We start from the raw sequence: 27430 nt of genomic DNA on the forward strand, positions 1-27430 counted from the left end.
ATAGCTGTGATGCTGGGCTGGCTGGCCGTGATGCTGGCTGGCCGTAATGCAGCCTGGCTGGCATTGATGCTGGCTGACATTGATGCTGGCTGGCCATGATGTTGGCTGGCTATCTGGGATGCTGGCTGGCCGTAATGCAGCCTGGCTGGCATTGATGCTGGCTAGCCATGATGCTGACTGGCTATCCGGGATGCTGGCTGGCTGGCTGGGATGCTGGCTGGCTAAACATGATACTGGCTTGCAGTGATGCTTGGCTGGCAGTGATGCTGGGCTGGCTGGCAGTGATGCTGGGCTGGCTGAATGTGATGCTGGCTGGCCATGATGCTGGACTGGCTGGCAGTGATTCTGGCTGTGATGCATCAATGGGGGCATGCTGGGTGCTCTTGTGTGTTTGTGTCCCTCTTCTCTGCGGAGACAGACACACACAATGGTGCCAGCTTTGCCCTGGCCCCCAGATTTTCCTAGATATCCCCCGGACCCCAAGGCACAGTACCACAGTGGGCAGCTGTGCACTCACCTCCACTGTCCCCTCAGACATCTCCATTTCCGGCTTTCTCCACCTAGTGTCTGAGAGTCAGACACTAGGGGGAGTTCTAGCATCTGATTCATTCTCAGACACTAGGGGGAGAAGCCTCAAAGTGAAGATGTCTGCAGGCTCCAGAAACCAAGCAGTGCCACCAGCTGCACGGCTCAACCATATGTGATTATCTATTAGATTGTTTTGCCAAATAAGGCCTATTGTTTTTCATCTTTACCTGTAAGTGCTTCTGGGCCATATGCAATTTACTTTTTCTCTTGAGTTTTCTCCAAAGAGATAATTTTTCATCTTCGATTTAAAATAACTTTTTAGCACATTGCAATTGAAAAAGTACCAAATAGGTGAAACAATACTGTCAAAATTATTTTGAGTTTTTGTTTGCTTGCTGGCAGTCTAAAAGGCACTGGCCTCAATTAACTAAGGTTATCTCCTGTCTTTAATAATGTTTCTAGAGTGGTCACCATGATGAGGCATGTCATATTCAGGAAACATTTTACCTCAGGCAAACCTAAACTTAACTCTTCTGTCTTTAAGTTAACTCTTTAATCCTTATAGGACCACTATCGCGAAAAAAGTAGGCATTTAAAATCTGACAGAACCAACAGGTTTTGGGACAATCCATCTCCTCATAGGGTACTTCAAGGGTTTGCTTTGTTTTCAACAGCATTTCCTGAACAGCAGTTTAACTGCCAAAATAGCAAGATACCAGCCGGCCTCCCTAATCACTTGCACACTATTATGTCAGTTAGATTTTGCAACTGTTGTTCAGGAAATGCTGTTGAAAACAAAGAAAGCCCTGAGAATCCCCCTTAAAAAGATGGACTGGCCCAAAACCTGTCATCTGTCACATTTTAACTGCCTACTTTTTTCGCAATAGTGGTCCTTTAAAATAACTCCACAGCTAAAGACAGGCTGTTTATTAACTGCGTGTGAAAATAACTACAGAAGAGGTAAATTAACTACAGAGGAGGTAAATTAACTACAGAAGAGGTAACTTAAGGAATGAAGAGTTAAGATAACATTCTCACTGTATGGTGGCAAGTTATCTCTTGCCTTATTATCTCCAGCATGATCTTAGTGAATTGAGGCCATTGTATTTACAAATTGTGAAAATATCACCTAGGAAAAAACTCAGGTGAAAAAGTAAATTGCATATGGGCCCCTATGTTAAAGTCCCCAATCACTTCTGCTTCCCTCAAATATTTCAGGTGGACACCTCCCATTTTCTAGAATCTATTCAATTCCAGGTATATTGGATAAAAGTAATTTTGACCTGTGGCCTTTTTTCCCCAGTTGTGTCTTTAAAGTGGAATACTCTACCTGGGTAGAGATGAGAGAAAGTCGGTTGAGTTATTGCCAGTAGTAGAATATCTGTAATTATTTTCCATATAAAAGCAGCATTTAGAAAGGTACAGTCACTATGGCAGCTATGTTTAAACCACTAGTCACAGTGCAGCTGAAGTCACTTTCAATGTCTCCCGTCCTGCTGAAGTCAGGGACTCAGTATGGCCCTCAGCCAATATCAGTGTAATTTACTGTTTTTGTCAAAGTGCAGCCACATGTGATGTCAGTGTGTTAGTGTGACTACAGTAATTGTCAGTGTCACCTTTATATGGTGACAGACAATGCCAATGGTTTTATACATCCCTAATCAGTGTCCAGGGGAGCCTCTAGGCATAAGCAATACAGGCCATTGCCTGGAGTGCCATTGGTCCTGGGGGTGCCATGTTGCTGGAATAAGCCACTCCCCCGACCTAAGACACGCCCCCTGGTTGAAACCATGCCCACTGACTAAGTCCCGCCCCCATAGGTGTTTTATTACTTGCTTCTGCTGCATCTGCTTAGCATAATTTACAGGCAGCTGCCACTGTGTCCTTCTGTGCCTTGTACATCCTTTTTCCCCCCTTTGTGCCTCCATCTGGCCCTTTTGTGTTTCCTTCTGTCTCCTTGTGCCTCCTTCAGTCCCTTGTGCCTCCTTCAGTCCCTTGTGCCATGTCTGATCCCCCTGTTTGTCCTTCTGTCTCCCTTTATGCCTCCTGTCTCCCTTTGTGCCTCCTTCTATCTTCATGTGCCTCCTTCAGTCCCCCTGTGCCAACTCTGCCTCTTTCTATCCCCCTGTGCCTCCTTATGTCCCCTTGTGCCTTTCTTTGTCCCCCTGTGCTACTACTGCCCCCCTGTTCCTCCTGCAGTCCCACACTGCCTCCTTCTGTCTCCCTTTGTGTCTCATTCTGCCTCCATGTGGCTCTTCAGTCCCCACTGTCCATACCATAGGGCAGCCTAGACAGTGTCAGTGTCACTTTTCAGCTCTGACATAAAAAGGAAAGGTATGGAGATGTATCTAAGAGTAATAGTACCAAATATCAATATAGTCAATGATGACCATCAAATGTCGATGTTGTTTCACTGCATAGCATCAATTTAAGTACTACATACTACACACTCATACTACTACACAACAAACCCCTTATCTCTTTCAGGAGGGCAAAAACTATTGGGGATACTATCACTAATAGTGAATTCAGGACTGTGCATGAGCAGAATTGTTGCAGAAGGACATTCCAATTGGGAATTTTAGATGCAGAAATTGCAATCATTGTGCACAATTTAAAACGGGAAAAAGCGCACGTTTAGTTCGCAAAGACTATCCATTTTAAACATTTTTTGCATTGCTGATCTAAAAATACTGTGTATCGATAGTCTGCTCATGCAATTGTTTTTAAATTGGACAGACCACCCGCATGATCTGCACCCGGTTCCAGGGACATGTAAATTCGATTGTGACAGGTGTGGGTGCAGGGAGGTTCATTCTGCACATGCGTGAATGCCACAGGGGTAGTGCAGATTCTTTGCAATTTATAGGCTTAAAGCGAATCCCTGCCCCTCATAGAGGGGGTAGTCATGAGCAAATACTGCTTCAACAAGAAGCCAGACTAATTTCTAAAACTGGAGCTTGTGGCCCTCTTGGGCTGAACAAAAGAAATGAGCTCCACTGTTTTCTTTCAAAATATTGATGTATTCACTATGCCTCTTTGATTCTTATTGTATTTAAGCGGTCTCTTTTTTTAGTCCATAAGTTTACGCTACTCAACTATTGTCAACTATATGTTAGACGGTTGTGTCCCCTCGTACGTTTAGGCATTTAGTTGATGATCGCTATGACAGCAGGCCACCAATCGCAGCCAGTGGGCGGGCAGGCTGTGATGCCAGACTCCGAGAGCGATGACACGCAGGAAGCGGGGAGACCTGCCGTTCACCTATTGGTTGGAGCAGCGTGTACGTCACTTTTGGGGCGGAGCCTATATGCCGGGCCGCCGCGGCCGCCGTGTGTGGGCGTTGTACACTGCCAGGATGGCGGTAAGTGAAACTATTTATTGCCAAACAGTACTTGGGTCAAGTTGTTCCTTTTATTAGCCTCTGAAGAAGCTTTAGTTTTAAGCGAAACAGCTGTCAGGCCCCCCCCCACACCCACTGTACACCCTGATGTGTCTTTTCACCGTGGATTAAAAGGTATTTCTTTTTGCAACAACAATGCCTCTTTCTCTCCTTTATCCACAACTGCATTGACTGTCTCTGAGAGCATGTTGAAGCATGGAGTACACAATCCAGTGAACCCAGTATTCCTTCACCCACATCTAGTGCCAGTCTCTTCCTTTCCAATATTATAACACTCACCCTCCTTAAAGACAACCGCATTGCATCGCGACAGAACTAAAACCAATGCACGACAATAGAACAGTTTCATTGTGTGCTGGTTATGTAGAGCGTTGCGGAGCAATACAAGAATCTGCATCTCATCTCCTCCCATGGGCAGTCGCATCTCCCGATGTGGAAGTGAAGCGAATGGGAGCAAAAGTGATGCGTAGCCGCATCCCATCCCTTTGCATCCCATCTGCCAGTGGAAACTGGCCCAAAAGCACATATATACAATCACATCCAGGTATGTATCGCAAATACTTATCGTCCTGTCAGCCCAATACACAGCCAATTATAATTGCATCCAATAGTTGAAGCATGGAGTACACAATTCGATGAACCCAGTATTCCTTCACTCACATCTAGTGCCAGTCTCTTCCTTTTCAATATTGTTCATATACCGATTTTCTGTGCACAGATGCAAGAGGCAGAAGCACCAACCACTGAGACACCTGGAACATCTGTGGACGTCGTTACTGCAGGAGCAAAACACCTTCAAGCTGGTAGGTCAGACTGGGAAACGTTTTTTACAGACACAGCCAGTGGGTCTAGTTCCAGCAAAACAGTGGGGGTGAAGATGATTGAGCAAGACCTTAACCGACAATCAGACAAAGAGGTCAAACTGTTTTGGACCGTTGCTACTCTCAAACACTACGAATCCAAGGAGATAGCATCCAGAGGCTTTCAAAATTATAGAGAGGCAAGTGAATACAGGAATGATGTCGAGTTCATGAAAGAATGGGCTGAAGAACACCTTCAGCATGCTCTGAGATTGCAATCAATCACTGAACGTTAATATAACAGCACAATGGCCGAAATCACCCAGTGCAAACAGGAGTTTCTCAAACTAACCTCTGCAGACCAGTTAAACAAGGTTGAAGGAAAAATCGAAAATCGATTGGTATCAATACAAGATGATATAAAACAGAGAAAACTTGGGAAGTTCAGACGGGATCGTCAGGACTTCAAGGAGGGTAAAGTCTTTGACTGGGGACAACATATTAGACGTCCTAGAAATAGAAAAAGGATACAAGCACCTGAAAATAAAGGACATTTGACTACAGATTCTGGAAATAACTCAAGACCAGAAGAGGTTGAGGATCAATCCAAACCTAAACCGCAACCAAAAGCTAGACCAAAACCAGACCTGAAAACTCCTCTAAAGAAAAGATGTGTCGAGGTCCCTTTAGAAGAGCTATCAGACGAGGAGGAAGGACTAGGTTCCACCAAAACTCCGACCAAAAGGGTTACATGAGGGAGGGGGAACTATGGGAGGGGCAAACGCAAGAGGAGATAGAGTGTCTCCAAAAAGCTGAGGTTGAAAGGAATCTCCAGTTTATTAACATCTCTGGGGTGCAGTTACCGGTGGGCAGTGAGTCACTCCTTAAAAAAGGTCTAAATTATTCCCTCACATGTAGTTTTAGCTAGTTTAACTTTGAAGTCGATTGGTATAAGACTATACATAGACTTAACATTGCTTTGTGGCAGGAAAAGAAGGAGGAATCTCCAGTAGAAGAGGTTCGCCTTAATAGCCACACTACCATAAGCAAACTTGTTGTTGTTTTTTGCTCACAACAATCTGAACAGTAGCCAAGACCAAGAAACTCTTTCAAAATTTAGAGCAATTATGGTCTGAAAGTAATCCAGAATCTGAAATGCAGGTTGACATACCTGATCTGCCTAATGAGGAATTTCGCCCTTGCAAATTAATCAAAGAGTTTAGGACAACTCCAGGATCAGCAGTGGACATTCTAAATCAGAAGGTCCTCCAGGACATTCAAGCTCTGATCTACCTGGAGGTTGACTCCAACATAACCAAGGAGGAAAAAGCTGCACTAGAGTGGTTTAGAGACAATAAACAGCTAGTCCTAAAAAAGCTGACAAGGGGGAACCTCACTGTCATGTCTAGGGAATTATATGTCAGAGAGACCCAATGGGTTTTATGAAAGACTAAGATCCAATCCGTTACAACACAAAACTTCACTGCAGACCTTTTTGAGACAGGGAGTGGAGTTAGGGTTCCTAACCAAACGTATGGGGGAGGGACTTCTACCTGAATATCCCAGGAAGCCCGTTTGGTATTTTCTCCCCAAGATCAACAAGGACCTGGTCTCTCCTCCAGGGCGCCCAATTGTGTCAGCCAGGGGTTCACTTACTGAACCTCTGTCCAAATTTTTGGACTTCCAATTGAGACTTTTTCTCAGGGTGGTACGCACCCACCTGGCTGACACCTTGGGTGCCCTGGGGAGGATTGGGGGTGTGGAACTTGGGGAGAATGAGATTATGGCATTGATTGATGTAGTCAATTTGTACATTCGCATTTCCCAATCCCAGGGGATCCAGGTGATTGGAGAACTACTACTAGACTTTGGTGAAGATAAACTCTGGGTAGAATATCTGATGCGTTGCTTACATCTTGTACTGTCACATAACTTTTTTTTTTTTTGATGACAGATGGTACCATCAATAATCCAGAGTGGTGATGAGAATGCCTGTAGCACCCACGTTTTCCAACCTCTTTTTATGGGGTTGGGAGAAAAGATTCATTTTTGGGACTGATAATCCATTCAAGGAGAAAATTGGTCATTGGTATTGCAATGTGGATGATGTGGTCCTGACATGGAGGGGCACGGTAAGTGAATTTGAGGATTACCTCGTTTATGTCAATTGCAATGATCTCAACATGCAGTTCACAGGTTTGCTGGCTAGCCCCAGCCTGTTTTTCCTTGACCTTCAACTGCAGGCTTGGACTGAGCCGCCGAACCACCAATTTTTCCATCGGTGGGCCTCGGCCAGCTCGCCTCCTGGGGGTCCCAGAGCTGAGAAGGAGGGGGAACTGCGCAGGAAGGGGGGAAAGTGGGCACAGAGTGGCGGGGAGGGAGGGAAGCCTCCTCCCCTCACCTAGGGCCCCCCTTCCGCTCTCCCCCCCCTCCAGAATTGCAGCCAGCCAGCGGCAGCAGCGGGGAATAGCTTACCGAGTCAGATCGATAGCTCTGCGTGCCGCTGGTATGGTCTTCTGCACTGCACTGTCCAATCACGCTCTCGCAGTACTTCCTGTGAGAGCGTTATTGGACAGTGCAGTGCAGGAGACCAGACCAGCAGCAGCACGCAGAGCTATCTATTCCCGGTAAGTGCTTCCCGCTCGCTGGCTGCAATTTTGGAGAGGGGGAGCATGGAAGGGGGGCCCTAGGTGAAGGAGGGGGGGAGGCTTCCCCCCTCCTCGCCACTCTGTGCCCACTGCCCCCCCTTCCAGCATGGGGGCACACTGAGACCTGCCTGCCTAACTGGGGGAAGCGTAGAAGGGGGGCTCTAGGTGAGGGGGCTTCCCCCCTCCCCACCGCTCTGTGCCCACTGCCCTCCTTCCAGCATGGGGCCCCCCACTAACTGGGGACCTGCCTCTGTGGGGATATCTGCTGCCAATCTAATTGCATTTTGTAGGGATATGTGCTGCCAATCTAATTGCAATTTGTGGAGATATCTGCCGCCAATCTGGTTGCATTTTGTGGGGATATCTGCTGCCAATCTAATTGCAATTTGTGGGGATATCTGCCGCCAATCTAATTGCATTTTGTGGGGATATCTGCAGCCAATCTGATTGCATTTTGGGGGATATCTGCTGCCAATCTAATTGCATTTTGTGGGGATATCTGCTGCCAATCTGATTGTATTTTGTGGGGAAATCTGCTGCCAATCTGGTTGCATTTTGTGGGGAAATCTGCCACCAATCTGATTGAATTTTGTGGGGGTATCTGCTGCCAATCTGATTGCATTTTGTGGGGAAACCTGCCGCCAATCTAATTGCATTTTGTGGGGATATCTGCCGCCAATCTGATTGCATTTTGTGGGGGTATCTGCTGCCAATTTGATTGCATTTTGTGGAGAATCTGCTGCCAATCTGGTTGCATTTTGTGGGGAAATCTGCCGCCAATCTGATTTAATTTTGTGGGGGGTATCTGCTGCCAATCTGATTGCATTTTGTGGGGATATCTGCCGCCAATCTGATTACATTTTGTGGGGGTATCTGCTGCCAATCTGATTGCATTTTGTGGTGATATCTGCCGCCAATCTGATTGCATTTTGTGGGGGTATCTGCTGCCAATTTGATTGCATTTTATGGGGAAATCTGCAGCCAATCTGATTGCATTTTGTCGGAAAATCTGCTTCCATTTGACTACTTGATGAATTATTATGAGGCCTGTAACTACTTGATTATTTTATTTAAAATGTATCTGGTCGGACCTAATCTCTGTGAATAACACCGCTACTTATTTTGTGTTTTGTTTTTTCGTTTTTTTTTTAAGTCTGCCCATGACTCATCATGACCACGCCCATGTTCCAGTGCGTGGTGACACTCATTTATTTTTGCATGTGGACGTATCCCTATTGGATAAAAACAGGGAACACCAAGAGCCCCAATAGTGTAATTCCTACTGGACAAGGTGGCAATAAGTTTGTATTGCTAGATACTCACAAGTCAGGGTCAGCAGCAGGCAACCACTGTAAAGGCAGGTGGGGAGATTGTCCTGACCCCACTCAGGATTAAGAAGTCGCTTTCTGTAGACAGGAAGAAAGGGTAGCAACCCTCCACCAAGGATGGACTCAAAATTGTATACAATGAAAAGAGGCGCCAAAAGTATAAGATTAGATTAAATGAGCTTAAAAAACAATTTAAATGGCAAAATTGAAGGAGGAAGTGGTGGTCTTACCTCCCTCAAGCAGACACGACAACGACGGCGATTCAGACAGTCAAACACATTTATTAGGAACTCCAAAAAGAAATGCAACGCGTTTCGCAGGTTCAACCCCGCTTCATCAGGCAATATAGGGAGGAGTATCAAACAATCTGCACAAATTAAGCGCCTTCAGTCAGAGGCGCTTAATTTGAATCCTTGTGCAGATTGTTTGATACTCCTCCCTATATTGCCTGATGAAGCGGGGTTGAACCTGCGAAACGCGTTGCATTTCTTTTTGGAGTTCCTAATAAATGTGTTTGACTGTCTAAATCGCAGTCGTTGTCGTGTCTGCTTGAGGGAGGTAAGACCACCACTTCCTCCTTCAATTTTGCCATTTAAGTTGGTTTTTAAGCTCATTTAATCTACTCTTATACTTTTGGCGCCTCTGTTCATTGTATCCCTATTGGAGACTGTCCTCAGTCAGAAGTGCTCACAATCTATTCCCTACCATAAAATCATGCAAAATTTCATGTACATGTGTATGTGAGCCCAAAATGGGGGGGCGGGGGAGGGAGGAAGAGAGGGGATCGGGGAAGGAGGGAGGAGGAGAGGGGGGCAGGCCCCAGGCTGAAGCTTCCTTGGTGGGCTCTTAGTTTCCCAGTCCGACCCTGCGTTGAGGACAATCGTGTACTCAGCAGAGGACATAGAAAAGATACTGCCACCAATTCCATGCTCCTCTAGTACAGTTTCCACCCTCCGCATATGATCCAGGCTATCCCCTATGGACAGTTTCACAGGCTCAAACGAAATAACTTCAAGAGGGAGGATTTTATCCTCCAAAGTAAGGAGCTGGTAACCAGACAGTCCACTAGGGGATAGAACATGAATGACCTGAATCAGGCTTTTCATAGGGCTGATGCTTTAAATCGAGAAGCGTTGATGATTAATAGAAAGAGGGCAAGACAGGGCAAAAGATCTAGTGGACAACCGTTCACATGTGTTTTCGACTATTCCCCAATGGCAGAGAGGATTAAGGCCATAGTTCAGAAACATTAGTGTGAATTTCAGACTAGTGTGGGTTCACTGGGCTTTGCTAACAACAAACCCCTTATCTCTTTCAGGAGGGCACAATCTATTGGGGATACTATCACTAATAGTAAATTCAGGACGGTGCATGAGCAAAATTGTTGCAAAAGCACATTCCAATTGGGAATTTTAGATGCAGAAATTGCAATCATTGTGCACAATTTAAAACTGGAAAAAGCGCACGTTTAGGCGCAAAGACTATTCATTTTAAACAGTTTTTGCATTGCCGATCTAAAAATACTGTGTATGCGATCAATCGTTTTTAAATTGGACAGACCACCCGCATGATCTGCACCCGTTTCCAGGAACATGTAAATTACATTGTGACAGGTGTGGGTGCAGGGAGGTTCATTCTGCACATGCGTGAATGCCACATGGGTAGTGCAGATTCTTTGCAATTTATAGGCTTAAAGCGAATCCCTGCCCCTCATAGAGGGGGTAGTCATGAGCAAATACTGCTTCAACAAGAAGCCAGACTAATTTCTGAAACTGGAGCTTGTGGCCCTCTTGGGCTGAACAAAAGAAATGAGCTCCACTGTTTTCTTTCAAAATATTGATGTATTCACTATGCCTCTTTGATTCTTATTGTATTTAAGCGGTCTCTCTTTTTAGTCCATAAGTTTACGCTACTCAACTATTGTCAACTATATGTTAGACGGTTGTGTCCCCTCGTACGTTTAGGCATTTAGTTGATGATCGCTATGACAGCAGGCCACCAATCGCAGCCAGTGGGCGGGCAGGCTGTGATGCCAGACTCCGAGAGCGATGACACGCAGGAAGCGGGGAGACCTGCCGTTCACCTATTGGTTGGAGCAGCGTGTACGTCACTTTTGGGGCGGAGCCTATATGCAGGTCCGCCGCGGCCGCCGTGTGTGGGCGTTCTACACTGCCAGGATGGCGGTAAGTGAAACTATTTATTGCCAAACAGTACTTGGGTCAAGTTGTTCCTTTTATTGGCCTCTGAAGAAGCTTTAGTTTTAAGCGAAACAGCTGTCAGGCCCCCCCTCACACACACTGTACACCCTGATGTGTCTTTTCACCGTGGATTAAAAGGTATTTCTTTTTGCAACAACAGTGCCTCTTTCTCTTCTTTTTCCACAACTGCATTGACTGTCTCAGAGAGCATGTTGAAGTATGGAGTACACAATCCGGTGAACCCAGTATTCCTTCACCCACATCTAGTGCCAGTCTCTTCCTTTCCAATATTATAACACTCACCCTCCTTATAGACAACCGCATTGCACCGCGACAGAACTAAAACCAATGCACGACAATAGAACAGTTTCATTGTGTGCTGGTTATGTAGAGCGTTGCGGAGCAATACAAGAATCTGCATCTCATCTCCTCCCATGGGCAGTCGCATCTCCCGATGTGGAAGTGAAGCGAATGGGAGCAAAAGTGATGCGTAGCCGCATCCCATCCCTTTGCATCCCATCTGCCAGTGGAAACTGGCCCAAAAGCACATATATACAATCACATCCAGGTATGTATCGCAAATACTTATCGTCCTGTCAGCCCAATACACAGCCAATTATAATTGCATCCAATAGTCAATTATTGCAAAACAGCATGATGTAGAAGACTGAGGTCCAGGGATTGCACTTGTCCACTGGAGTGTAATCCTTTCAGATGCAACCAGGAAGAGCACAGCAGTACATCTGCAAAGCACTAATGATTCAAAGGGGATTGGCAGGCTGCCTCCAGATCCAGATGCCACCTTCTCTGAACCACCTCCCAGCTCAGATTACCAAAAAGGGGAGCCAAAACTACTGCATTGCCTAGGACCCCATTATCATCTCCTTTGGTTGCTCATAACTTGATAGTGGATCTAGCCAATACTCAATAGCGTGCAGTGCATCTGGAAATGTGTCAGTTTATCACAAAACGTAGATGTGGTAACTGAGTTTATGATCAACATAACTGGATATTTCTATCAGTAAAAGCTGCATGGTGAAATGATCAGAGGTTCCAGTTGTACCGGCATCTGTAGTCTTACAAGCAATCATAACTGGATATTTCTGTCAGTAAAAGCTGCATGGTGAAATGAACAGAGGTTCCAGTTGTACCGGCATCTGTAATCTTACAAGCAATTATAACTGGATATTTCTGCCAGTAAAGCTGCATGGTGAAGTGAGCAGAGGTTCCAGTTGTGCCGGCATCTGCAATCTTACAAGCAATCTTAACTGGATATTTCTGTCAGTAAAGCTGCATGGTGAAGTGATCAGAAGTTCCAGTTGTACCGGCATCTGTAATCTTACAAGCAATCATAGCTGGATATTTCTGTCAGTAAAAGCTGAATGGTGAAGTTATCAGAGGTTCCAGTTGTACCGTCATCTGTAATCTTACAAGCAATCTTAACTGGATATTTCTGTCAGTAAAGCTGCATGGTGAAGTGATCAGAGGTTCCAGTTGTACCGGCATCTGTAATCTTACAAGCAATCATAGCTGGATATTTCTGTCAGTAAAGCTGCATGGTGAAGTGATCAGAGGTTCCAGTTGTACCGGCATCTGCAATCTTACAAGCAATCATAGCTGGATATTTTTGTCAGTAAAGCTGCATGGTGAAATGATCAGAGGTTCCAGTTGTACCGGCATCTGTAATCTTACAAGCAATCATAGCTGGATATTTTTGTCAGTAAAGCTGCATGGTGAAATGATCAGAGGTTTCAGTTATACCGGCATCTGTAGTCTTACAAGCAATCAGCCTGTGAAAGTAAAAAAAAAAAAAAAATATAATGAAAGTGGGGTGAAACATACATCTGCAGTTTACTTCCCACACTTTCCCATGCAGTTTTCAATTGTGCCATTTTTTGATTCATGGCAAGAAACAAGGTACAAATTTAATAAAAACATTAAGCTGAGATTTAAGAAAGCTTATGCACAGTGGTCCAGATTCAATGCATTTTTCACCTGAGTTTTCTCCTAGGGGATATTTTCTGTACTGGGTGGGGCCAGCCCCCTGGGACACAGGAGAGCGATTGGCTCTCATAGGCTGAAGCCTATGACAGCTGATCGCTGTGACTGGCTGGCTGTGGAAGGGAGGGAGGGATGAATAAATAAATTAAAAAAAAAGGTCAAAATATATTACAAAAATAAATATTTACACACAAAAAAGGAGGGGATCAGACCCCACCAACAGAGAGCTCTGTTGGTGGGGAGGAAAAGGGTGGTGGGAATCACTTGTGTGCTGTGCTGTGCGGCCCTGCAGCTTGACCTTAAAGCTGCCGTGGCCTATTTTACAAAAAATGGCCTGGTCTTTAGGGGGGTAAAGCCGGTGGTCCTGAAGTGGTTAAGCTGAGATTTAGAAAAGCTTATACACAGTGGACCCGATTCAATTCATTTTTTTCTCCTACATTTTCTCCTAGGGGATATTTTCACATGATAAATAAAATGCCTTTTAAGCCACCAGCAAGCAAGAAAATCCTCAGGATAAGTTTGACAGAACTTATTCACCTACTTGTTGGTAGTTTTTCGATTGCAGAGTGCAAAAGTTATTTAAAACAGGAGATGAAAAAATGATCTCCTAGGAGAAAACTCAGGCGAAAAAGTGAAATGGATTGTGCCCAGTGTGTGTCCAGTTGATTTCCATGAATTGTGACTTTAGCAGTAGCTATGTTTTAATTTTGCTCTGTGTTTTATTTTAGGAGCCAGGGCTTGTGGGAAAAATTTAAGAAGCCATTGAACATGATCATCACTAATATGGAACAGGTAAAATATATAGTAATGTAAACATTGTGAATGTTGTGACCTTTTTTTTTTTTTTTTTTTTTTTGCATTTTTGTACCAATCTGCAACTGCAGTTTATTATTATACTTTTAACCTCAAATATTATTTATGTTTACAGTACTAACATCTTGTACAGTAATAACTGCTCCTTAGAGGAGCTAAACCCTACCATAGTCATAGTGTCATAGCCCTATTCTAATCTGTAGCCAATTTTGGGGAAGGAGGGCAAATTAACTTGTTTTTGAGATAGGGGAGGAGATTACAAATACCAGGAAGGAAACCATATATGCATGTAGAATACACAGTTTAATTGCTTACAGTGTCCTGGCCCGGGGACCCCTGTATTGCTAGGTGACAGTGCCATTGACTACACTACTAGGCCTTTTCTGTCACTTCATCAAGAAACCTAGAGCCAGCAGTCAGGAGGAGCACCACTAAAGGATAACGGCGTTGTGCCACGATCCCTACCCCTGTGTCCCAAGGGCAGTGGCGTATCTAGGCAAGGCAGCGCCCATGGCAAATACTAAAATTGCGCCCCCCCCCCACACACACACACACCTACAATCAACAGCATCCGGTCTCACCTTTTTGGACAGGGTAACCCCATCATGCATTCAGAACACACACGCACACACAAATACCAGAATGTAACAGTCACTATGAAATAAATGAGGCTATCCTTCTGATCCTCTGCCTCTAATACTTTAAGGCAGGGAACATACTTGACTGTTTTCATACGCGTTTTCTGCACAGAAGAACTGAAAACTCATGTTAATCAAGGGGCTAGTTCACACTTAATGTGTTTTTCTTGCGCAGAAAAAAAAATGACATTCTGCATGATAATTCTGCTCATTTTGTCAGTTTTCTGTATCAATTACATTACTTTTAACTGTTGTGAAAAAAGCACACATTTTTCTGCATAGAAACACACTTGGTGTGCAGAAAATGTGCGCAGAAAAAGCTGAGTTGAAAACTGAAAAACAAGTGTGATCCCTGCCTTAGCCATAGACCCTAAACAAGCAAGCAGATAAAATATCTATGACACATCTGACAAGATTAGCTGCATGCATGTTTCAGGTGTGTGATTTAGACCCTAGTGACCAGAAGGATCAGCAGGATTTCCATGCAACTGGTATTGTTTAAAAGGAAATAAATATGGCAGCCACCACTCTCATATGAATGAAAGCAATGAAACATTTTCAGTGATGATAATAACATAATAAAAGGCTGACAACCTATTAAATATTAGTAGATAGATACTGAGCTAGAAATATAATGCATTTTAACAACTGAGATACACTGTACAAGAGAGACGTTGTTAAATCTGGCCACAGAGATGCCAGCAGGATAATGGTTAAAGTGCAGAGAGAGTCATAAATAAAAGTAAGTAAACAGCACACTGAGACAAGGCTGAGGAATGTGTGAATGACAGAGAGGAGAAATAATAGATCTTGTAACCTCCAGACCCCTAGCATCTGCCGCTATCTCAGGGGACTGAGACATGATCAGGGAGAGTGGGAAAAGTTTGGAGCTCACCTCTCAATAGCCTCTAATGTAGATATAAGACAAAGGCTGAGACGGGCAGGCTGCTGGATGATTGTTACTCCCTTAGACTCAGGAATGCTGTCAGCAGCACTGCGCCCCCCTGATGATTGAAGAGGGAGGTCGCCTGGGGCACATGTCATGCCTGCATCCCTCCAGATACGCGTCTGCCCAAGGGGTATACACCAGTACAACATACCAATATAGCTATAGCTTTGCTGCACATGCAATAAAAGAGCATATACTTACTTAACTTGGAGTGGTGTCGATCCATCTTTGACGTTATACTAGTTCATCAAGAAAAGTAACACTGCAGGTCACCATATAAATGGAACAGCACAATAGTATAGTTGAGGAATGTCCATAACCCCCAATCACAGATGCAAAGCACATCATCGCTTAACAGTGTATATTCACAGCAACAAACATGGCTGCCATACAGTTTTTAAATACAATTCTGTAAAATAGTTTTACTTTACAACTTAAGTGTTTGACTTTGTTAGTCTTTCTACTTTGTTATATGCTGGGCTGCTTTTGTTCTTTATGTTTGTTACAAAGAGAAACAACACCCCATGATTGGCAAATATGCCTAACCTCTTGAGGACTGCAGTGCTAAAGCCCCCTAGTGACCAGGCCATTTTTAATAAAATAGGCCACTGCAGCTTTAAGACTAAGCTGCAGGGCCGCACAATAATAAATATTATTGTTGGCTTTTTTTTTTTTTTTTAAACCTGTTTCTTTAAATACCCTCCCTCTCCCCCTCCCCACAGCCAGCCAATTATGGCAATCGGCTGTCATAGGCTTCTGCCTATGAGAGCCGATCGCTCTCTTGTCCCATGGGGGACAGCCGTGTCACACGGCTGTCCCCAGTGCAGCGCTGCTGCCGATCTCAGCGCTGGACCATGTAAATAGACGGCGATCAGCCACTCAGAGACTGAAGGCAGGGCGGAGCTCCGCCCCCCAAGCAGGAGATGCGTGCGCATCCTGCGCGCGATCTCCTGCAGAACAGAGCCTCAGGACTTTACGCCAACCGGTGTTAGGCGGTCCTGGGGCTGCCGCTGCGGCCACGCCCATCGGCGTGACGCGGTCGGCAAGAGGTTAAATCCAGCTGTAAACATTTACTAGTTGTTCAGTCTTAGAACATAACACACATGTATGGACACAAACATTTCTGTATGGAGTCCCTTAGAATTTCATAATACCTGACAGCTGCAACCATGGCCGTTTCTACGGCCGTGCGGGGCGTGCCGCCGCCCGGGGCGCTGCTGGGAGAGGGGCGCTGTGATGGAGGGGGGAGTCGCAGCCGCGGGGAGGGCAGCCCGACCTCTCCCTCCCTCTCCCCGGGCCGCCCTCCATGTGATCCCCCCTCGGACGGACTCGGAGTGCAGAGTTATTATGCGCAGGGAAGCGCTATAGAAAACTACTCACCTCGCTGGCTCCACGCGCTGCTCTCTCGCCGCCAGTCTCCTCTCTCTGCCTACACGCTGATGCACACACACGCTGCTTCCTGTTTAGCAGCGTGTGTGTGTATCAGCGTGTGTAGGCAGAGAGATGAGACTGGCGGCGAGAGAGCAGCGCGTGGAGCCAGCGAGGTGAGTAGTTTTCTATAGCGCTTCCCTGCGCATAATAACTCTGCAGTGCACTCCGAGTCCGTCCGAGGGGGGATCGCATGGAGGGCGGCCCGGGGAGAGGGAGGGAGAGGTCGGGCTGCCCTCCCCGCGGCTGCGGCTCCCCCCTCCATCATGGGGGGCACCTACCTAACCTATACTGGGGCAGCTACCTATCTAACCTATCCTGGGGGGCACCTACCTAATCTAACCTATCCTGGGGGGCAGCTACCTAATCTAACCTATACTGGGGGGCACCTACTTAATCTAACCTATACTGGGGGGCACCTACTTAATCTAACCTATACTGGGGGGCAGCTACCTAATCTAACCTATACTGGGGGCACCTACCTAATCTAACCTATACTGGGGGGCACCTACCTAATCTAACCTATACTGGGGGGCACCTACCTAATCTAACCTATACTGGGGGGCACCTACCTAATCTAACCTATACTGGGGGGCAGCTACCTAATCTAACCTATACTGGGGGGCAGCTACCTAATCTAACCTATACTGAGGGGGCAGCTACCTAATCTAACCTATACTGGGGGGCAGCTACCTATCTAACCTATACTGGGGGCACCTACCTATCTAACCTATACTGGGGGGCAGCTACCTATCTAACCTGGGGGGCAGCTACCTAATCTAACCTATACTGAGGGGGCAGCTACCTAATCTAACCTATACTGGGGGGCAGCTACCTATCTAACCTATACTGGGGGGCACCTACCTATCTAACCTATACTGGGGGGCACCTACCTATCCTATACTGGGGGGCAGCTACCTATCTAACCTATACTGGGGGGCACCTTCCTATCTAACCTATAGTGGGAGCATTAACTCATCTAACCTGTATTGGGGGCACCTACCTACCTAGCTAGTCTATACAGGTGACAACTATACTGGCTACCTATATTGAAGGCACCTACCTAACTAACCTATACTGGGGGCATCTACCTATCTAACCTATGCGGGGGGCAACTATTCTGGCTACCTATATTAGAGGCACCCACCTAGCTAACCTGTACTGGGGCACCTAACTATCTAACATATAACGGGGACGCCTGCCTATCTAACCTATACTGTGGGCAACTATACTGGCTACCTATACTGGAGGCACCTATCTGGCTAACCTATACCGGAGGCAACTATACTGGCTCACCTATGCCTGGCTACCTATACTGGGGGGACCTATAGCTGGCTACCTATACTGGGGTACCTATTCTGGGGGAATCTATACTGAGTGCAACTAGACCTGGCTAACCTACACTGTGGGCACCCATACCTTGCTTCGGGGGGGAGGGGGGGGGGCGCAATTTTTACACCCTCGCACTGGGTGCATTTTAGCCTAGAAACTGCACTGGCTGCAACCAGTACCGGTGTGCTTAGTAGCCCACCCTGCTGTGTTATGAAGTCTAACCCAAGGACTCCTCACTGGATAGGCACTGCCTGCAGCCAGGATTTGAGCCTTGGTCTCCTATGTTCAGAGGCAGCGCCTTTAAAGGAAACCTGAGACCAGTCTGATTTTATGATTTATACTTACCTGGGGCTTCCTTCAGCCCCACGAGGACCGTGGGCTCCATGTCCATCCTCCCTGACCGCTCCGTTCTCCCGTTCTGAGCTCTGTTAGTTTGGCCAGTCACAGCCAGTCATTCTCTTCTGTGCACGCTTGGCCCATATTGTACTAGATCAGGGCAAGTTCCAAATGTACAAAGGTCCTACAGGCTACAGTGCTGACACAAACTTACTCAGGGAGGTTCTGGTCAAACAGTTTGAAAATAAACTAAAACTACACATTAAACATGTACAATCAGTATACCATATATAGAGTTATCCTTACCTCCATCCCATAGAGGAGATGGAAAATAAATGTGGCTTGCATGAAAACTCCATGCAAACTTTAAAGGCATTGGGTGGTCAGAAAAAAAAATTACATGTATGTTCTCTAGGGGACATGGTGCCTCAGTGTTCATTGTTTTTGTGCACAGAGGCACTTATCTCTTCACTTCAATGAAATCTTTTGGGCACAGACAAGGTGTTTTAGTGGACATCAAGCAGCACACTTAAAGAGAAACCATAACCAAGGATTGAGCTTCATCCCAATCAGTAGCTTATATCCCCTTTACTGTGAGAAATCTTTTCCTTTTCTCAAACGGATCATCAGGGGGCTCTGTATGGCTGATATTGTGGTGAAATCCCTCCCACAGTGTGAAGCCTTTTTGCATTGTGGGAAATATCAGCTGTTTCCAACTGCCAAAAATGCAACATCGCTTTCCACAGACATCACCTGCCAGCAGTAAAGATGTCGCCATATGATAAATATCAGAATGTAAATCAGGGAGAGGAAAGATTTTACAGTGGACAAATATTGACTAAATTATTCATAAGTAATTATTGTAAAAATTAAGCACTTTTTTTCATTACATTATTTTCACTGGAGTTCCTCTTTAAACGTGTATTCACAGAAGCTATGAGAACAGTGGAGCTTGCCATGCCAAGATTGGTTAACTGCTTTGTATTCTTTCAGATGCATGATGACTTTCTTCTATGTTACAATACTGGTGTTTCAGAAATTGTTGTGAACGCTGAAAAACTGAAAAGTTGTCAACCCCAGTGGCGTACCTAGGGCATTTGCCCCGGTGCTGATTATTTACAGACAACCCCCTCCCCCCAAAAACAACTAATTTTTTGATGGTAGGGTTGATGGGTTGGGGTGCCGAGTGTGTTGCTGCAAATTTTGGATGATATTTGGGGAAAAGGAGTCATCAGGATGTGGACGGAGCTAACCGTTATGAAACTCTGTACTCTATACAGTGCTGCAAAATATGTCAGTGCTTTACAAATACACAATAATAATATGATAGGACATTAGACTATGACTATGGTAAAATTAGATTGTGAGCTCCTCTGAGGCTAGTCAGAAAAGGGGGAAAACGAAAGAGGGAGATGCATAGGAGAAGGGGGAGATAAAGAGGTAGAGGCACAAGACAGAGAGAGTGGTGGGAGAGGAGAAATGGCAGGAAGACCTCTCACCAGGACTGCAGACATCACCAGTGCTGTTTGGCAGGGGCAAGTTGTTAAAGCAGTAGGATTAGCCATACTATGCCAGGGGAAAAAAACACATACTGTATAATCCTATAAGACTACTTTTTAACCCTTGAAAATCTTCTGAAAAGTTGGGGGTTGTTTTATATGCCGTGTGCCATTGATGCCAGGTGAAACGCCCTATCCTGTTACTGCCTCTCAAATCTCGCTGTAAAGACTGTAGTGAAGCAGTGCAGGCGCACATGTGCCAGATCTGAGGGGCAGAGATGGAGGTAAATAGGATACAAGGGTGGGCCAGAAGGGGGAAAGAGGCGTGTTTTATGGGTACAGTACAATCTATTCTTCCATACCGCCAGGGCTGCTCATCCAGATTCTGAATATCCGGGTAACCCGGATATCCAAACTTTTCTCAGCTATCCGGCCGGATTGGGATTCCGGATACCTGGGCCCAAATCCGAATAGCAAACCGTGGATATTTGGATCCGGATACTGTAACTAAGGAGATGACATCCCTGATGTCATTGAGCCAAACAGAGGGCTCCCAGGGGCTCCCAGCAGAAGCCCTAGCAACCAATCACAGAAGGGAACCCTGGCCAGCCCCACCTGACCTAGTTGAGCCTATCAGAGGGCTCCCAGCCTAAGCCCTGGCACCCAATCACAGAAAGAAACCCTGCCCAGGCCCCCCTGTATAATAAGGAGGGCTGCCATGATGAGAAATATCGTCCTTGCTGTACACAGTGATAAACCTAAAGCTGTTCAGTGATTTATCCCTTCACTATCACTACACTATTGTTATATTGTTAATTAGGTAGTTAGCTTGATTTCATTCAGTGAGTGACAGTCAGAGTGTGTGCTGCAGGCCTGCTGCAGCTGCTATGTGTCTGTGTGTGTGCTGTGCACAGACCAGGCCAGCTGCTGCCTGCTGGCCAGTTAGCCTTATCTACAGTATAGGTTAGGTTACGGAATAGGATTACTGTGTTATTGTGTAGTTAGTACTGTAGTACTGCAGTCAGTGCTAGTAGTTGTTAGAGTAGTAATACTACTGTGCTATCTTACTACAGAACTGCTGTGCTGTGAGCAGTGCCAGTGTGACAGTTAGTGTGCACTAGTGTCTTCTCCTCTGCTGTCTAACTGTCAGTCAGCACTTTGCATTTGGCACTTTGCACTTTGCACTTGGCATATTGCACTTGGCACTTTGCACATGGCACTTGGCACTTTGCACGTGGCACTTTGCACCTGGCACTTAGCACTTTGCATGTGGCACTTGGCACGTGGCACGTCCAGTTTTGCGCCCAATAGCCGATATTTAACATTGGAGTCAATGGCAGCGCCTGATTTTCCTCCTTCCCATTCCACTGCATGATTAGCAAAAAAATAAATGATGTGAGTGGTCTGGGATACAGTGAGATGTTCAGTGATAAATAAAGAAATTGTTTGTACCATTTCCAATGATTTCAATATGATGTGCTGTGAAAGTCCACAGTTCCTTGCATATCATGGCAGATCCGCTGGACAGGAAAGGTTCACTTGCTTTCCACCCAGTGATCACCTTTGCACCACATGCTAAGCAGAATAATCACAATGTGGAAAACTTAACTTAGCCTGGTGCCGTCACCAACCAAACGGTGCCAATGGTAATGCAATTCAGTGGGAAATGTCAGTCAAAGTTACTCTTCCATTAGGCCTTAAACTCTCAATCGCTTTTACATTTCTTTGAATGATCAAAGATAACAATGGAATTTAAAGGACCCTGTTTTTAACTATTCTACTTTAACATTTCTGGGACACATGTCAAATACTAGTGTTGCCTAAATTTAACTCTGTGTGGGATGTGTTTAGCTAGGACAGCCATCAGAGAGTTTTGGAAATATAAAGCTGAGCAACAATAAGCGTTGAAAGGATCAGGCAGGAATACAAACTGGATAGGTTGCACCTTGCACCATACCAGCTGATAGGCTCAGGGTCAGGAAATAAGGAAAACTGCATGTAGGTTGAAGCACACAGATCCTGTCAGTATGCAAAGGTTTATTGTGTCCCATAGAGTATATAGAGATGTCGCGAACATAGAATTTGCCATTCCTGAATGGGTCAACAATTCATAGATTTTAGCTCTGGATACTTCAATGAAGGTGTCATTGAGCAGAGACAATGTAACAGTAAAATCTTAAAAACTAGATTTAAATATAAAATAAAATGTGGAGTGTCTTAAAAAGTTATTTTTTAGAGAAGTAGGAGAGAAACAATTGTTTTTCTCATCAGTTTATTTTCACGTCGGATGTCCTTTAATGAGGCAACAGCAGTAGTGTGCACACAGTTCTGAGTGTCAGTAGGCTGTGGAGTGTCACACACACACAAAAAAACATAGGAGACCAATGTGCTAGCCCTCAAAAGGGCTGTCTGGAGCGCTTTTACAGCAAGTAAGGAAGAAGAACACAGCCCTAATACTTTCCCTACCTATCTGCAGCAAGCCTGCCCCTGCTCTCACTAAGAGTCAGCAGCAAGCAGAGAATTGATCCAATATGACCACCACAACTGCTTTTTGATAGGGCGGTGGGGGGTCCAGGAAGGGGTGCTAGCTGATTGGCTGCCATGTGTCTGCTGACTGTGAGGTAAGGGGTCAAAGTTTAGCTCAATGATGAGGTAAGGGGGGCGAATCGAACACACCAAATGTTCGCTGTTCGCCGCAAATGCGAACAGCCAATGTTCGCAGAATACTGCTCACCGGCGAACTGTTCGGGCCATCTCTGAGAGTATATACAAAATACCACTCCGATATGCAGGCGCACAGAAGTAACAGTATGTGCTGGGCACAGAGCTTTGCATATTGATATTAAGTGGAGCAGCAGTCAGAGTTGCCAACCCAATTTCTTATTTTTCCTGGACAAAATGGTCAAACAATCTGGATACCTCAAGGTTTGGATAGACAGGATGAGGAGTCAGGGGGCGGAGTCAGCAGCGGGCTTTTTAGGAAACTTCTTGTGATTTTCGGAGGAGAGAAACATTAATGAAGCTATGTGGGCACATTTCACCAGTACATGCACTATGTGAGCACTGCAACACATTTCCCCAGTAAATACACGTGTGGGCATGGGCAGCACATTTCCCCAGTAATACATACGGGCACTGCAGAACATTTCACCAATAATACATGTGGGCACTGCAGAACATTTAACCAGTAATACATGTGAGCACTGCAGCACATTTCCACAGTAATACATGTGGGCACTGGAGCACATTTCACCAGTAATACATGTGGGCACTGCAGAACATTTCACCAGTAATATTTGTGGGCACTGCAGCACATTTCCCCAGTAATACATGTGGGCACTGCAGTATATTTCCCCAGTAATACATATGTGGGCACTGCTGTACATTTCCCCAGTAATACATGTGGGCACTGCAGCACATTTCCACAGTAATACATGTGGGCACTGCAGCACATTTCCACAGTTATACATGGGGGCACTGCAGCACATTACTCCAGTAATACATGTGGGCACTGCAGAACATTTCACCTATAATGTGGGCAGCACCTGACCTGTAAAAGAAAAAAAAAACATTTATTCACCTGCAGGCGACACCTCTCCTGAGTCCCGGCCTCCCTCCAGCGCAGCTCCCCCGGTCTGACTCTTCGCAGCCAGCAGCTGCAAAATTCCCACACTCAGCCTGCCTCACACTCAGAGCAGGGCTACGGGAAAATGGCTGCCAAAGCCCTGCACTGGAGACTATTTGTGTCTCCAGTATAGGCAGAGCAGGGCTATGGGAAGATGGTGTCCGAAGCCCTATACTGGAGACACAAATAGTCTCCAGTGCAGGGCTTTGGCAGCCATTTTCCCGTAGCCCTGCTCTGCTGCCAGTGAACTGTCGCGGCTTCTATTAGACGCCGCAGTCAGTACACGTCCTGCCTTTCCCCAAGTACGGGCAGGAACGGACACTGCCTTTTTGAGGTTAAAAAGGCGGACCGTCTGTATTTTCACGGGCGGTTGGCAACACTGGCAGCAGTCCAAACATATGAGGAAGTTGCTTGGCAGTTGTAAGAAGGTTGCACACACCGCTACCTATGTAAAGCAGTGCAGCTTAATGTGAAGGACCGTCTGCTTAGCCTGCCTTACATACTGTAGTAGCACTTGCTGCTATGTAAAAACGTGCCTTCCTTACTTACACACTTTGCTTACATAACAACACGCGTAACTTTAACTGTGTGTGGTCCTGTGAAGTATCGTTACCTCGATACTTCACTTGCAGCTGCTACTATGTTAATTTATATAGTTGTTTAACTATATAAATTAACATAGTAGCAGCCGCGAGTGAAGTATCGCGGTACCGATACTTCACAGGACCGCCTGCAGTTAAAGATATGCGCGTTGCTATGTAAGCAGAGCGTTTAACTAAGGAAGGCATCAAGCAGGTGTAGGTGCCCCTTAGTATAGGTTAGATAGGTAGATGACCCCAGTATAGGTTAGATAGGTAGGTGCACGCAGTATAGGTTAGACAGCTAGGTACCCCTCAGTATAGGTTAGATAGGTAGATGCCCCCAGTATAGATTAGATAGATAGATGCACGCAGTATAGGTTAGATAGGTAAGTACCCCTCAGTATAGGTTAGATAGGTAGGTGCTCGCAGTATAGGCTAGATAGGTAGGTATTCCCAGTATAGGTTAGATAGGTAGGTGCATGCAGTATAGGTTAGATAGGTAGGTCCCCCTCAGTATAGGTTAGATAGGTGGATGCCCCCAGTATAGATTAGATAGATAGGTGCACGCAGTATAGGTTAGATAGGTAGGTGCATGCAGTACAGGTTAGGTAGGTAGGTACCCCTCAGTATAGGTTAGAGAGGTGGATGCCCCCAGTATAGATTAGATAGATAGGTACACGCAGTATAGGTTACATAGGTAAGTACGCCTCAGTATAGGTTAGATATGTAGATGCCCTCAGTATAGGTTAGATAGGTAGGTGCACACAGTGTAGGTTAGATAGGTAGATGCCCCCAGTATAGGTTAGATAGGAAGGTACCCCTCGGTATAGGTTAGATAGGTAGATGCCCCCAGTATAGATTAGATAGGTAGGTGCCCTGCAGCATAGGTTAGATAGGTAGATGCCCCAGTATAGGTTAGATAGGTAGGTCCACACAGTATAGGTTAGATAGGAAGGTACCCCTCGGTATAGGTTAGATAGGTAGATGCCCCCAGTATAGATTAGATAGGTAGGTGCACGCAGATGCCGGGAAAGGAAGAAGATAGAGGCTGCATGTGGGAATCGAGGAAGGTGAGTAAAAACGGGCTTGATTATTTCCAACCTGTCCGATCTGTTTCTGATCAATAAAGTGATAGATTTTGCAAAGTTATAATCGGAAAATTGATCACTTTATTGATTGGGAGCAGTTTGGACATGTACAGATGATACAGCATCCCGTAAAATTACCCATCGATCAGAAGGAAACTTGCATTGTGCGATTATAGGTGTGAACGGGCCCTGACTGTGTGTAATGTTGTGGTGATTGGTGCATACACTTCAGAGTTTTCTGATTATTAGTGATCCGCAGTATCACTAGTAATACAGATATATTTGATTATATGGTGATCTGCGGCATCACCAATAATACAAATATTTATGCGTACTCTGGAAAACACAAGGAACAGATAACTTGTGGAAACCCACCACACTGACGTTAACTCAGAGGGAAGGTGACCTCTGGAAGGAAGGGCAGTGTGTGCGATTCTGCGACTAGGATAAGAACGCAGAATTGCGTTCCTCAACAGTAATGATATGCTGAGGAGTTACTGAGTTCCCCGCAAGAAGAACTCAGCAAAGTAAACCCTTTAGTGGAAAACCCACTAAAGGGGGCAAAGTCAAACGGAAAACGGTTCGGTATCAGAACTGGCAGAGAAGTACCGAATCGTCAGACAGAAATCAAGATCAGAGGTCAAGCCAAGGTCAGCAACGGGAAATCAGATGAGCAGAGGTACAGAATCGAGAAACACAAGAGTAGTCAGAAGCCAAGCCAATAGTCGGTAACGGTACGGGCTGGCGAAGTACAAAATCAGGAGACAAGAGAATAAAGAGGTAACAGGAAAAAGGTCATACACAATATACAATGCAATTAGTACTTTAGGCTATCAACAGAATCTGGCTAAGTGTGGATCCCCAGCTCCAGCTGGTTCTAGCACACTTTGGGATCTGACTAGGGTCTGAGTGCTAACACACAAGTATTCGCTGACTGCAGACAACTTGCAACTGACAGAATGCCTGCTTTTATACTGTGCTGGACTCAAACAGCCCGCCCAGCCATTCAACCAATCACAACGTGGCTCAAGGACCTTGCAGCACAGCTCAAGGACCTTGCTGAGGTCAGCTGACCAGCTGGTCAGCTGACTCTCTTTCTAAGAGTATAAAAGGCTCTACTGCACACGCGCGCGGCCCCTACGGGGTCCAGACTGTCATGAGAGGTGTCTCGGCGAGCAGCATGCCATGAGGGAAACAGTAAATTCGGGCGCCTGAGGCTAGTGGACAAATCGGGCGCCGCCATTCACTCCTATAATAAATATCGTTTAATGGGCGCCCGATAGGAAAAAAGGGCGCCGGAGAAAAATAACGTTTTAAAAGCGGCGCCCGGAGACTTAATGTTTTATTACTGTTTCTCATGATTACACATTATTTAATGATTTATACATTTTTAAATATTATTTTTAAACGAAAAACAGTACAATATTTTTTTCCAAACATTATTTTTAAACGAAAAACAGTACTTTTTTTTTTTTTTTTTTTATTTTTTTCCATTATTTTTAAACGAAAAAACCAACAGGGGGGTCTTAGGTTTAGGCACCAACAGGGGGGTCTTAGGTTTAGGCACCAACAGGGGGTCTTAGGTTTAGGCACCAAAAGGGGGGTCTTAGGTTTAGGCACCAACAGGGGGGTATTAGGTTTAGGCACCAACAGGGGGTCTTAGGTTTAGGCACCAACAGGGGGGTCTTAGGTTTAGGCACCAACAGGGGGGTCTTAGGTTTAGGCACTAACAGGGGGGTCTTAGGTTTAGGCACCAACAGGGGGGTCTTAGGTTTAGGCACTAATAGGGGGGTCTAGGGGTTAGGGGTAGGTACAGGGAGGGTTACTTAGGCACCAACAGGGGGGGTCTTAGGTTTAGGCATCAACAGGGGGGTCTAGGGGTTAGGGGTAGGTACAGGGAGGGTTACTTAGTAATTTTTTTTTTAAACGTTATTATACGTTTCACTATTTAAACGAAAGATTAACGTTTTTACAATTGCCGATTTAATGCACATTATGTAATGATTTATAACTTTAAAAAACATTAATTTTAAACGAAATACAGTACAATACATTTTTAAACGTTATCCATGCTTATCGTTAAAAACCCGGCGCCCTTTTTTCCCAGCGCCCCTTTTTAACGTACGCTGCCATGAGGCCTGTGAAGGTGTTCCAGGAGTGCAGCCTCGACGTGGAGTACGCCGAGAGGTCTGCGACTGAACGGTGGATCGTGCTACCGCTGCGGACGTGGACGTT

The 27430-nt window shown here is 45.5% G+C and overlaps 1 long non-coding RNA gene across 2 annotated transcripts in view; it reads left to right on the forward strand.

Moving 5' to 3' along the window:
• The first annotated feature begins 1359 nt into the window (after positions 1-1359).
• Positions 1360-27430, forward strand: part of LOC137504886 (uncharacterized) — a 101602-nt gene continuing 75531 nt past the window's right edge. For both annotated transcript variants that reach the window (XR_011019516.1, XR_011019522.1), the window contains exons 1-3: positions 1360-6863; positions 10672-10890; positions 13635-13698. This is a non-coding gene — a long non-coding RNA (uncharacterized lncRNA). The remainder of the gene's footprint in view (positions 6864-10671; positions 10891-13634; positions 13699-27430) is intronic.

The sequence above is a fragment of the Hyperolius riggenbachi genome, chromosome 1 (genome assembly GCF_040937935.1).
Source record: "Hyperolius riggenbachi isolate aHypRig1 chromosome 1, aHypRig1.pri, whole genome shotgun sequence".
In the NCBI taxonomy this organism is placed as follows: domain Eukaryota; kingdom Metazoa; phylum Chordata; class Amphibia; order Anura; family Hyperoliidae; genus Hyperolius; species Hyperolius riggenbachi.